Consider the following 13,232-nt stretch of genomic DNA (forward strand, 5'->3'; position numbering starts at 1 on the left):
GAGCTGCATTCTGCTGGGGAGCCTCAGATGGTTCATTTGCTTACTAGAGGGGAGACTGTCACATGTGAGAGGTGTGGGAGCAACGACGGTCACACTGTTTTTGGCTGTCTTACAGAGAAGGAACATGTCCTTGCTTTTCAACAATACAGGCAAGGAGGGGGTTCCTACTATAACAGCCAAGGGGCAGTCTATCCCAATTTGAGGTGGACAAGTCAAAATGTGCTCAAACCTACCCATCCTCCGCAGCAGCAGCAGCCATATGTCCCTCCTCATAAAGCTCAACAAGGCTTTCAGAAGCCTCCTTCCTTTCCTACACCTAATCAAGGTGCATCATCTTCTTGTGGGGTAAGTGAGCTAGGTGATTTGAAGACGATGTTGCAGTCTTTGGCAAAGCAGTGGCAGCTGAGTGATCAACAAAAAGATGCATCTATCAAGGCACTTGAAACTCAAGTTGCCCAGTTAGTCGCGAACCAGTCCACAAGGAAACCGGGACATTTACCGTCACAAGCCGATAAGAATCCACATGAGACGGTGAATTTAATTAATTTGAGGAGCGGTTATTCATATGAAGGACCAAAATCAGACCCGGGGAAGGTAATTACTACTGATGAACAGTGTTCTGTCGAAGAAAAAGAGCTGACAACAAAGAAAGTACTCGATCGACTAATTTCTGGGGGTCGATCGAGTGATTTTGCTGAAGAAAGGACTCGATCGAGTAAAATTTCTACTCGGTCGAGTGAACAGGAAAAAGTTTTTACTCGATCGAATGAAATTTTTTGTCGATCGAGTAATTTTGTTGAAGAATCTGCTCGATCAAATGGTATTTCTGGTCGATCGAGTATTGCTGATAAAGAACAGCTCGATCGAGAGCCTGCTAGTGCTTGATCGAGTGAAATGTCGCCTGAAAGACCTCGTTCGAGAGGAAAGAAGCGTCCGAAGGATTTAGAGCTTGATCCGGCTGACACGTTGGAAGAAAGGAACAAGAGACTCGAGATACCCATCACGGTGCCCTTCCCGAGGCGTTTGCAGAGTACTAAGGCTAATCAAAAATTCGGCAAATTTGCCGAACTCCTGAAAAGCTTGCTAGTCACTGTGCCATTTGCCGAAATGCTGACACGGGTACCCTCTTACCTTAAATTTATGAAAGAAATTTTATCGCGTAAGAGGCACATTAACGACCATGAGACGGTAGCTTTGACCGAGGTAGGGACGGCCCTAGTTCAGAATAAGTTACCTCCCAAACAGTCAGACCTGGGTAGTTTTTCGACTCCGTGTCATATTGGTACCCATTTGATTGATAATGCGTTATGCGATCTTGGCGCTAGCGTGAGCGTCTTACCACTGTCTCTGGCTAAGAGACTTGGTTTGATAAAGTTTAATTGCACAAATATGACTGTTCAGATGGCCGACCGTAGCATATCACGGCCACTAGGTGTCATAGAAGACATACCTGTTAAGATCGGGAGGTTCTTTATTCCCGTTGACTTCGTTGTACTTGACATCCCCGAAGATGCCCATACCCCTATTATTGTAGGGAGACCATTTTTATTTAATGCCCGTGCAGTAATAGACATCGGGGGAAAGACATTGACTTTTCAGGTTGGGGACGAGGAATTGATATTCCATCAGTTTAAGTCCCGAAGGGCTCCCATGCAAGCTCAGCCTTGCAATGCCCTCTCTTCTGTTGACCCTCTTATTGACACTTCAAATGAAAATTTGGAATATTGTGCTGCTATTGTTACCCCTCTGCCTTAGGTTGAGAGCAAAAAGAAGGAAAGTTTGTCTGTTTTCCTTGCTGCAGGTACAGATGAAAATAATGCAGGAGCTGTCAAAGGGTATTGTGCAATTAATGTAAGTCAAAGTGGGAGCAATGATGTAAAAGCCGGTGAGAACGGAGTAAGGATGAGAAAATTCCGAGCGTAGGTGGACGTCAACTATTCTCCTCCCAATGATTCAAATGCAAGCTCGTGGAAATTGAAGAGGACGGTTAATGTTGCTGAGATGACGTCCTCCAGTCAGAAGCCCTCCGAGGGGCTACTGAATTGCTTTGAGAAATGAGCGGGGAAATGCCCCGTGTACCAACTTGTATAAACAATTTTTAATTTCCGTCGGACTTGTTTATTGCTTTTAATTAGGACAATTAGAATTTAGACATTTTTAGCGTAGATTAGAGACTATAGACTGTTACTTTTCATTTTTGGTATTTTGGGATATTTTTGCGAGTGTTTTTATGCAGGTTTGGGGAATTATACGCAAACTCAAAGGAATATTAGCAAATTCAAGAGCTTACACGAGGAAAAGAGCTCGATCGAGTACTTTTTTTACTCGATCGAGTGGAATTTGTCCGATCGAATGATCCCATTCTACTCGATCGACTAAAGCAAAAAAGAGGAGTTCTCGATCGAGTAACATGTTACTCGATCGAGTGGATTCATGCTAGAAGTTCTCGATCGAGTAGTTTTAAACCACTCGATCGACTGATTTTGGAAAGGCCGTACAGGGAGTCTCTTTAAATTCCCCTCTTTTTACTTTTAATTCATTCTTCATCACTCTTTTTGGACAACCTTCCATATTTGCGATCAAAAAACCCCAATTCCTCTATTTTTCTTGCCCATTTGCCAAATCCACCACTTACATTTTGTTTATTGCAAATTAATCGTCATTTGCCCTTTGTTTTCCCTTTGATTTATGCTATTTTACACGGTCTATTAAGGGTATTAGGGTTTGCGATTTTTCGATCAAAAAAATCGCCATTGTGCTTGTTGATTGTCGATTAATTGCTACTTGTAGGTTCCTAATCATCAAGTAAGTAATTCCTACACTTCTTTGCATTTTAATTTCATTAATTTTGCCTTTTATGAAGTGAATGGGGAATTAAGGTTTCGGTTTCCCCTTTTGGGTCGAAATTATGGACTATAATTTTGATTCATTGCTTAGTCTATCTTACTTGATGCTTAATTCCCATGCCTCGTTGATATTTACTTGTTTAATTCGAATTTTTGCGAGAAATTTGCAATTAGGGCTATTTTCAGTCGAAATTGTCGACTGTTAACTGGTTTTAATGCTGCCATTTGCTCGAATTGTCTCCATTATTGCTTAATTTGCTACATTTATCCTCTGCTACCCTTTCCCTATTGCTGTTTACTCGCTATCATTCGAAAGTTTTGAGGAAAATTTGGGAATTTTTGGGCTGTAGGTCGAATTTTTTGACTTTTTAGGGAATTTTCACGCTGTTTTTCACGCTGTTTATGTAACACCCCCATACTCCAAGTGTCTTACCAGGACCACTTAAGGCATGGAAGTGCTACCATCTCGGTTACCCGAGGCAATGATAATCATAAGACAATAAAGAAACGTACTTTAAAAGTAAATATAATTTAATTGATTACATGTCTCAAACAAAACTGTTAAATAACTGCTCACCACCCCCGAATGGATCACCACAGTTTTTAAAACATTTAAACGGGGTCAGTACTAATCACACAATTTATATAATCCAACAACACAGCAAACAACACAGCTCAATCGTTACAGATATACTCTGAATGTAACACCCCCATACTCCAAGTGCCTTACCAGGACCACTCAGGTATAAGGATGCTACCATCTCGGTTACCCGAGGCATGATAATCATAAGACAATGAAGAAACATACTTTATTAAACAAGTTAAGTGATTACATAACAAAGCCAACTGTAAGCAAAATACAACTGCTCTCAAACTATAAACAAACTGAAAGGAACTGTCCTAACAAACACAGCGGAAGACTAAAGACTCTGATATGTGATGACTCCATCCCCAGCTAGATCCCACGCGTATCCAAGATATACCTTAAGCAACTGCTCACCATCCCGAATGGATCACCACAGTTTTTAAAACATTTAAACGGGGTCAGTACTAATCACACAATTTATATACATATCAACAATCCGATAAACAGACAGCTCACACCGTCACACATACAATCACACCAATCCCAACAATCTCAATCACCGACTGTCCACTGGACCAGCCCTGCCAGTGGGGGACCGCAGCCGTACCCACCAAATCCCCGCTCCACATAGTGAGCGATAACCCTGTCCATTAATGTGCACATCCCTTCTGTGGCGGGTTCCACAGAAGGCGAAACTAGGGCGTGAAGCCACTCCCGCAAGTGACCCCACTCAGCCGAGGACACGCCTCGAGAACCACAGACAACAATCACAAACACAATCGCAATCACAACCGTCACCATACAATTACTATATCAAATAACCAAACACAACGCATCAACCAATATCCCATTATGGGACTAATACTGAGTAGGAAGTCCTACACAGTAAGCACACAATCGACGGTCTCTCTTCTTTGAATCAAAAAGCTTCCTCTATGAACCCTCCTCCTATCATACAACACATAAAGGCTACCAAATCACATACTACACATAAACCCCCAAATCTCTAAATTAGGGTTTAACCAAATCAAAGGAAAGACAATAAAAAGGGTACATAGATCTTACCCTCGACGCAAGGAACTCAACGGTATAAGCAACGCTAAGAATCGACCTTCCAAACTCCGGGGATCGCTAATTATGCGATTAGGATGAAGAACTTGCTTGCTTTCTCTCTTAAACAGTAATTTAGGTTTTGCAAAAGTGATTTAGAATAATGACGATAAAGCTTATATACCTTAATCGCGTAATTAAGAAAACCCGAGAAAACTCCCCGTAAAACCGGACACTCGATCGAGTACCCGAGATACTCAATCGAGTACCCCCTTACTCGATCGAGTACCCACGCTACTCGATCGAGTACCCAACAGGTCAGAAACTATTTAAAACGCAACTCACCCTTACTCGACAGAGTAAGGCCTACTCGATAGAGTACCCAAAGACTTATAAATACGGAGTATTACAGTCTTCCCTCCTTAAAAAGAACTTCGTCCCCGAAGTTCAACCCATACATAAAAACAACCATACTGACTCGACCAAGACACAACAACTTAGCTAAGGACTCAAGAACTCGACCGAACATAGAACATGAACTCTTAACACCCACACCACCAACTATGTTTACTTCCACATATATATCTCTCACGACACCAACTCCATGCATAACCAACTACCATCCTCTAATGTTGCTAGCTCCATAATATCATCAACTATCAAATCCAATACCAAGACACTCATAGACATCAAACGAAATGTTACATTCTACCACCCTTAAAAAGGAACTTCGTCCTCGAAGTTTACTCACACTCGTAACCTCATCACCCAACTGTCAACACTAGTGAAATATTCTCACACTCCTAAACATCACGCTACTACAAGCACGGTCATGACCTTTAATAAAATCACCCACAACACGAATCGAACTTATATTCTACATCAAGACTCAACTTCCGAATATATTATCATATGTACAACCATCAAAATCTGTTTTATCGCATCCTACTCCTCTTAAGCCAAATGTTACGTCCTCGTAACTCACTAATACCCAAACCATATCTATATCTCATTACCCTCTGTACCACCACATGTCAAAGATAACCGTCTATAAACCAAACACTCACCATTCTTATAACTCACGATCCGCACTCGTTACGTACACGCACACTAGATCCTCAAGTTCTTTCTTTCATTACCGTAAAACTCATACACAACTTAACATGACACTAATTCCCCAAACACCCTACACTCTTGTCTGAGAAGCACATGTTCCACGAATCATTTTCCATTACCATGTCTACCGATGTCTCATCTGAAAACAAGATCAAAATTAATTTAACAACCTCTCACAACCGTGTCCCATCAACAGAAAATCACTATACCATGACAACACGAAAACATATACAACTCTCTTTCATATCATACTCTACCTCATTCCCAACTTAACCTGGTAAAGAAAACATCAATCAACGGACAACCGTCATGTCCGCACAAACTTGAAACTCGCAGGAGCAACATCAAACAAAACAACAATCTATATATAATCGGTATGTACTTTCAAAACTCGAATCATAATCATCCCGCCTACTCCACCACAATCGGTGACGGCATCACAACACCGCCACCAACAGCCACACCGTAGTGCGAAAATACCCGCATCACAGCACTATGTACCGTGCCCGGATCACCACCCGAGGCACAACAACCACATCGATAGACATCACAACTGCATACAACTCCTATAAACACTGCCTCAGAATAACTTCTCAGACAAGAAAAACTTACTCAAATCCACTTTACTAAATCATAACACAACATATTTTATGAATTAAACAGATAACCTCATGAATATCATCCCTTTACCATATCACAGATTAACATGTATCATGAATACATACAAGCATAACCAGTCATGCCAGATCACTCAAATTATTACCTTTTGAACCTAATTCCATTAGTATACCGTAACCAACATAAATTACAAAACATTCATATAACAACTTTATAATTATCACACAGTACCACTTCTTGTGAGGTCAAAATCTCACACACATTCATACACATCATAGACCCGTAATCACATCCAACTAGTCAATCCTGATCACGTAAGTTACCACTAAACATAGGTTACCTGCCGCCCGAGCTTAACTCATATGCCCCTCATAACCTTTTCCCCCATTCGCACAACCATCACTTCCTGCCAAGTATAACCATACCATTACTATTCAACGATTAGCATCCGCCTCATCTAACCACATCTTATACCCTCTCACAACCATACATATCCATCTGGTCTCAACAAAATCAACCTCTTTAGAATTGCTACCTTTCTAATATACCATCACCCTTAACCACTAGTTACAAACGATAACACTACCACTGTCCGAACATCAAACCTCTTACACTCATCTCTAAACATCACGATTTCTTTCCTATCTTTGGTTGACATCCCAAATAACAAACATCGAATCCATCAACATAATTACCTCAACATTCTTCCCAATACTATCTTTAATTGTATCATCATCTAACTCTCCACCAAATATCTCGTATCGTGCCAATATTCTACCAACTTCTTACTTTCCTTAATTCCTCGAAACTCATTACTAATCATGTTGTCCGAAAACTCCTCTATAACCATTAACTAACATCCTCATGATTGGTAGTACACATCTCGACGACTCCTTACCTCTATATCACATAACTCCGGTCAACATTTTCTTAGTTTTATTCCCCTCATTCTTTTCCTTTACATCTACAAAATCAATTAACCATTCAACTCCTTATCACTTCTACCTAACTCTTTAGTGTTCCGGTTACGTTCTCACTGCTCCAAAACTCACATCTAATTATTTCATATCGATATCATCTCACTCTTTCTTACCACAAATATTCTCTTATTATGTCATCAATCACCCTTGCCACTAATCCATCCATAGAATCAACGTTCTTTGTCAACAATTGCATCTCCCTTCTTACATCTCTAGAAATCAAAATTCCTTTCATACCGCTAATTGCCCAAGGAAAACCCACAATAGTTTCATCTCTTAAAAAGCCAAATCTCCACCCCGCGACATGTCTCCACAAAGTTCACTATATACCACTCTTCTCAACCCCTTTAAAACGAACTTTCATTATGTATATTCTTAACCCACACGGCTCTTAACTACCTCCCTCCATAATTCTTTACACATCTCAAGTTGTGACTATCCATATCCTTACTCTCAATCCTTTCATTCTCACGTTCATTATACTCACATCATCCCTTGCCCATATTCACTTACTTTTACATTACTCAACACACAATCATATCACTCATCCCGTCTCGCAAAACGTGCGCCATGCCTCAATAAACTATACCAATCTTTCTTTTCTCTTTCCACCGTCTATCATAATCACATATAACTCATGTCCTCCCCACCGAACTCATACTCATCATAAGTGCCACTCTTTACATCATAAGATTGGGTAACTTACGCCAGACCAACACATACGTAAAACAATGCATAAAGAAGTAATACAACACCCTTGAATTAAACATAATATGCAACGAATGTCAAAAGATAAACATATGACCCGAAACACGCATATGACCTGCACAGACCCCACTCGATCGAGTACCAGAACCTACTCGATCGAGTTGAGGCTACTCGATCGAGTGCCCAACATTCTCGATCGAGTGCCCCGACTCCAGAACCCAAACAGACCTTCTGATCTCTGACTTACTCGACCGAGTAGCCCGGCTACTCGATCGAGTGACCCCATACTCGATCGAGTGCCCAAGGTACTCGATCGAGTGCCCAAAAACACGATTCTGGTCAAAATAACGACAAATACCCACTCGATCGAATCAAACCCACTCGATCGAGTCATGCAGACTCATGAATACTACCCGCATGTTATCTCACATAACCCAACGTACTATGCATTCATTATTATTTCAACATTATGATTACAACTACGCATTCAAATCTGCGCGACTCCTCATACAATCAACAAAATAATCTACTTCGTGTTATCAAGTGCCACGTTATAAACAACCATCATGCCTTTCATCCAATTCGTTATACAAAACACATATCATTGAACCTCTATTCTTCATGTTACTACTTACCAAAAGCCAAACATTACCATCTATCATGCTCATATAACATTCAACTTTCAATCATGTATTACCCGCATGTTTTAAACTTTCATAACTTTTCATAACACAAACCACACCCATGCACTAAAAATCCTATTTCCATGTTGCTAATACAACAACATTACAAATACACTTCATCACATAAACACTTCCATAATCAAGAAATTCATATCCTTACGAAATTGTCACTTCATCTTTTCCAATCAATTCATCTAGTTCAATCACATACTTCATCTAACAAGCGCATATGATACGATAGTAGACAATTATACGAACTTAATATATAGCTTTACGCAAACAAAACTACGAAAACAAATCTTATCACACCCTCTAACCACATGTTATTAGGATTGCCTCATTATAAATCATTCGTCCTGCAACATCATTATTCATCACACATCATTATATACGAACTACTTTCTTTTTCTACCGTATCATTCATCATTCTCATATACTTTTCCAACGATTCCAACAAACATGTAAACCAACTATCATGCAACATGCTTTCAACAAACCATATACAAAATCACATCGTCACCATCTTTATCTACACATTCCCCATTCTCCGCAATCATACATCCACTGGTTCATACCACACATTACTATATAGATGCACAATACACAAGGTAAAGACATAGCGATCCCGACTCATATCCCAAGGTGACCGGTTCAAAATTATAGGGCGAGTTCGCGACTTTAGGACGTCTCCCAAGTCTTTGCATTAGCTCCTACAACCTTTACCCCGGGTTCATTTTAATTGACTCCCTATATTCATTGGATTTATTGGTTACAGGTTTCAGGATCGTCGCTCTGATACCATTTGTAACACCCCCATACTCCAAGTGCCTTACCAGGACCACTCAGGTATAAGGATGCTACCATCTCGGTTACCCGGGGCATGATAATCATAAGACAATGAAGAAACATACTTTATTAAACAAGTTAAGTGATTACATAACAAAGCCAACTGTAAGCAAAATACAACTGCTCTCAAACTATAAACCAACTGAAAGGAACTGTCCTAACAAACACAAATGGAAGACTAAAGACTACGATATGTGATGACTCCATCCCCACTAGATCCCACGCGTATCCAAGATATACCGCTAAGCAACCGCTCACCACCCCGAATGGATCACCACAATTTTTAAAACATTTAAACGGGTCGATACTAATCACACAATTTATATACATATCAACAATCCGATAAAATGACATGCTCACACCGTCACACATACAATCACACCAATCCCAACAATCTCAATCACCGATCATCCACCTGGACCACCACGCGATGGGGGACCGCACCGTACCCACCAAATCCCCGCTCCACATAGTGAGCGATAACCCCGTCCATTAATGTGCACATCCCTTCTGTGGCGGGTTCCACAGAAAGCGAAACTAGGGCGTGAAGCCACTCCCGCAAGTGACCCCACTCGACCAAGGACACGCCTCGAGAACCACAGACAACAATCATAAACACAATCGCAATCACAACCGTCACCATACAATTACTATATCAAATAACCAAACACAACGCATCAACCAATATCCCATTATGGGACTAATACGAGTAGGAAGTCCTACCTAGTAAGCACACAATCGACGGTCTCTCTTCTTTGAATCAAAAAGCTTCCTCTATGAACCCTCCTCCTATCATACAACACATAAAGGCTACCAAATCACATACAACACATAAAACCCCAAATCTCTAAATTAGGGTTTAACCAAATCAAAGGAAAGACAATAAAAAGGGTACATAGATCTTACCCTCGACGCAAGGAACTCAACGGTATAAGCAACGCTAAGAATCGACCTTCCAAACTCCGGGGATTGCTAATTATGCGATTAGGATGAAGAACTTGCTTGCTTTCTCTCTTAAACAGTAATTTAGGTTTTGCAAAAGTGATTTAGAATAATGACGATAAAGCTTATATACCTTAATCGCGTAATTAACAAAACCCGAGAAAACTCCCCGTAAAACCGGACACTCGATCGAGTACCCGAGATACTCGATCGAGTACCCCCTTACTCGATCGAGTACCCACGCTACTCGATCGAGTACCCAACAGGTCAGAAACTATTTTAAAACGCAACTCACCCTTACTCGACAGAGTAAGGCCTACTCGATAGAGTACCCAAAGACTTATAAATACGGAGTATTACACTGAACTCCATCACCAACTCCACAATACTGACAACACACTAAAGTGCGTAGCCCTGCCAGAGTGCCCATCGCAACAGGTCACTCCACGCCGCCAGTGGGGGACCGCAGCCATTCCCACCTAATCCCCGCTCATCTCCGTCGAGCGATAAACCCAAATCCATTAATGTGCACATCCCTTCTGTGGCGGGTTCTACAGAAGGCGAATAATGGGCGTGAAGCCACTCCCGCAAGTGACTCCACTCAGCCAGGGACGCGCCCCGAAGAACACAGACAGATACAAACAATCAGAACTACTATCAACAACCAAATCAAGCAATCGTCACAATACGAGTATGATAATATTCAACAACCACAAAACACCAACAACACATTATGGGACTAATACTGAGTAGGGAAACCTTACCTGGAATGCAATACAGTCAGACGATCTCAACAGCTGTTATCAAAAGGCCTCTTCTACGAATCCTCCTCCTAACATATGATCATACAATTACTACCAATCAAAAAAGACAACAAAACCACCAAATCCCCAAATTAGGGTTTAACCAACTTAAACAAAATACTATAAAAACAGTACGTAGATCTTACCCTCAACGCAAGGATCACAAAGATGTAAAGGAAGATGAATTCCGACCTTCCAAGCTCCGGGATTTGTCAATAATCTGATGAATGCGAAGTACGTAGATTGATTTCTTTTTTGAAAGTAATTAGGTTTGTAAAATTGTATTATGAAAGTGACGGAAGTGTGTATATATTAATTCGCATTATTAACAATACCCGACAAATCATCCCCCCGTAAACCGGCTACTCGATCGAGTAACTGACGTACTCGATCGAGTGTCGCCTACTCGATCGAGTACCAAGGCTACTCGATCGAGTACCCAACAGGTCAGAAACTATTTTAAAACGCAAAACACACTTACTCAACAGAGTAAGGCCCACTCGATAGAGTACCCAGAGACTCATAAAACCGTAATATTACAGTCTTCCCTCCTTAAAAGGAACTTCGTCCCCGAAGTTCAACCCATACATAAAAACAAACATACTAACTCGACCAAGACACAACAACGCAACTAAGAACTCAAAACAAAACCCCAACCTATAAAACATGAACTCTTAACACCAACTCCACCAACAATTCCTACCTCCCCAACATGGCTCACGATATCGTATCAACTACATCATAGACTCCCCCGATACTAACTCCATACACTACCAACTACCATCCACTAACATCAAACGGAATGTCACATTCTACCACCATAAAAGGAACTTCGTCCTCGAAGTTTACTCACACTCATAAAATCATCATCCAACTGTCAACACTATTGAAATATTCTCCCATTCCTAAATATCACACTACTACAAGCACGGTCATGACCTTCAATAAAATCAACCACAACACGAATCAATCTTTTATTATACATCAAGACTCAAACTTCCAAATCTACTACAACTTGTACAACCATCAAAATCTCTTTTATCGTATCCTACTCCTCTTAAGATAAATGTTACGTCCTCGTACCTCACTAATACTAAATCCTAGCTATATCTTCTCATTATCCCCATCACCACCGCATGTCAAAGATAACCACCTATAACCTGAACACTCGCCATGCATAAATCTAAGGCTCTCTTACTTAAACAATTCTCATACTTCAATTCACTCGTCACACCACCTAACCTATACCTCAAAATCTTTAGCTGAACCCAAAACTTCAACTCTTCCACATTACCGCAACATGATATACCTCTCTATATAAACAATATAAAACTCCCATCGCCAAAAGCATAACTCACGATCCACACTTGTTAAGTACACGCACACTAGATCCTCAAGTTCTTTTCTTTTATTACCGCAAAATTCATACATAACTTAACATGACACCAATTCCCAATACCCTGCACTCACTATCTCAACAAAAGATTATGAACCACCTGCCGCTTTCAGATCATTACAACACATGTTCCATGAATCACTTGCCATGACTATGACTACCGATGCCTCATCTTAAAACAAGATCAAAATTACTGTAACAACTACTCACAACTGTGTCCCATCAAAAGAATATCACTATACCATGACAACAACGAAAACATATACAACTCTCTTCCATATCATACTCTACCCTCATTCCCAAACTGAAACTGGTAAGAAACATTAACAAACCAAACAACAGTCTACATGTTCAACCAAAACTCACAAGGAACAGCAGAAAACAAAACAACAATCTATGTTTAACTGATATGTACTTTCGAAAACTCGTATCATAATCATCTCGCCTATTCCACCACAACCGGTGACGGCATCGTAACACCGCCACCAACAGCCACACCGCGGTGCGAAAATACCCACATCACAACACTAAGTACCGTGCCCGGATCACCACCCGAGGCACCACAACCACACCGATAGACATCAAAACATACACAATCCCATAAACACTGACTTAATATAACATCTCGGACAAGAAAAACTTACTCAAGACTGCTTTA

Source organism: Silene latifolia, chromosome 2, assembly GCF_048544455.1.
Source record: "Silene latifolia isolate original U9 population chromosome 2, ASM4854445v1, whole genome shotgun sequence".
Taxonomy (NCBI): Eukaryota; Viridiplantae; Streptophyta; class Magnoliopsida; order Caryophyllales; family Caryophyllaceae; genus Silene; species Silene latifolia.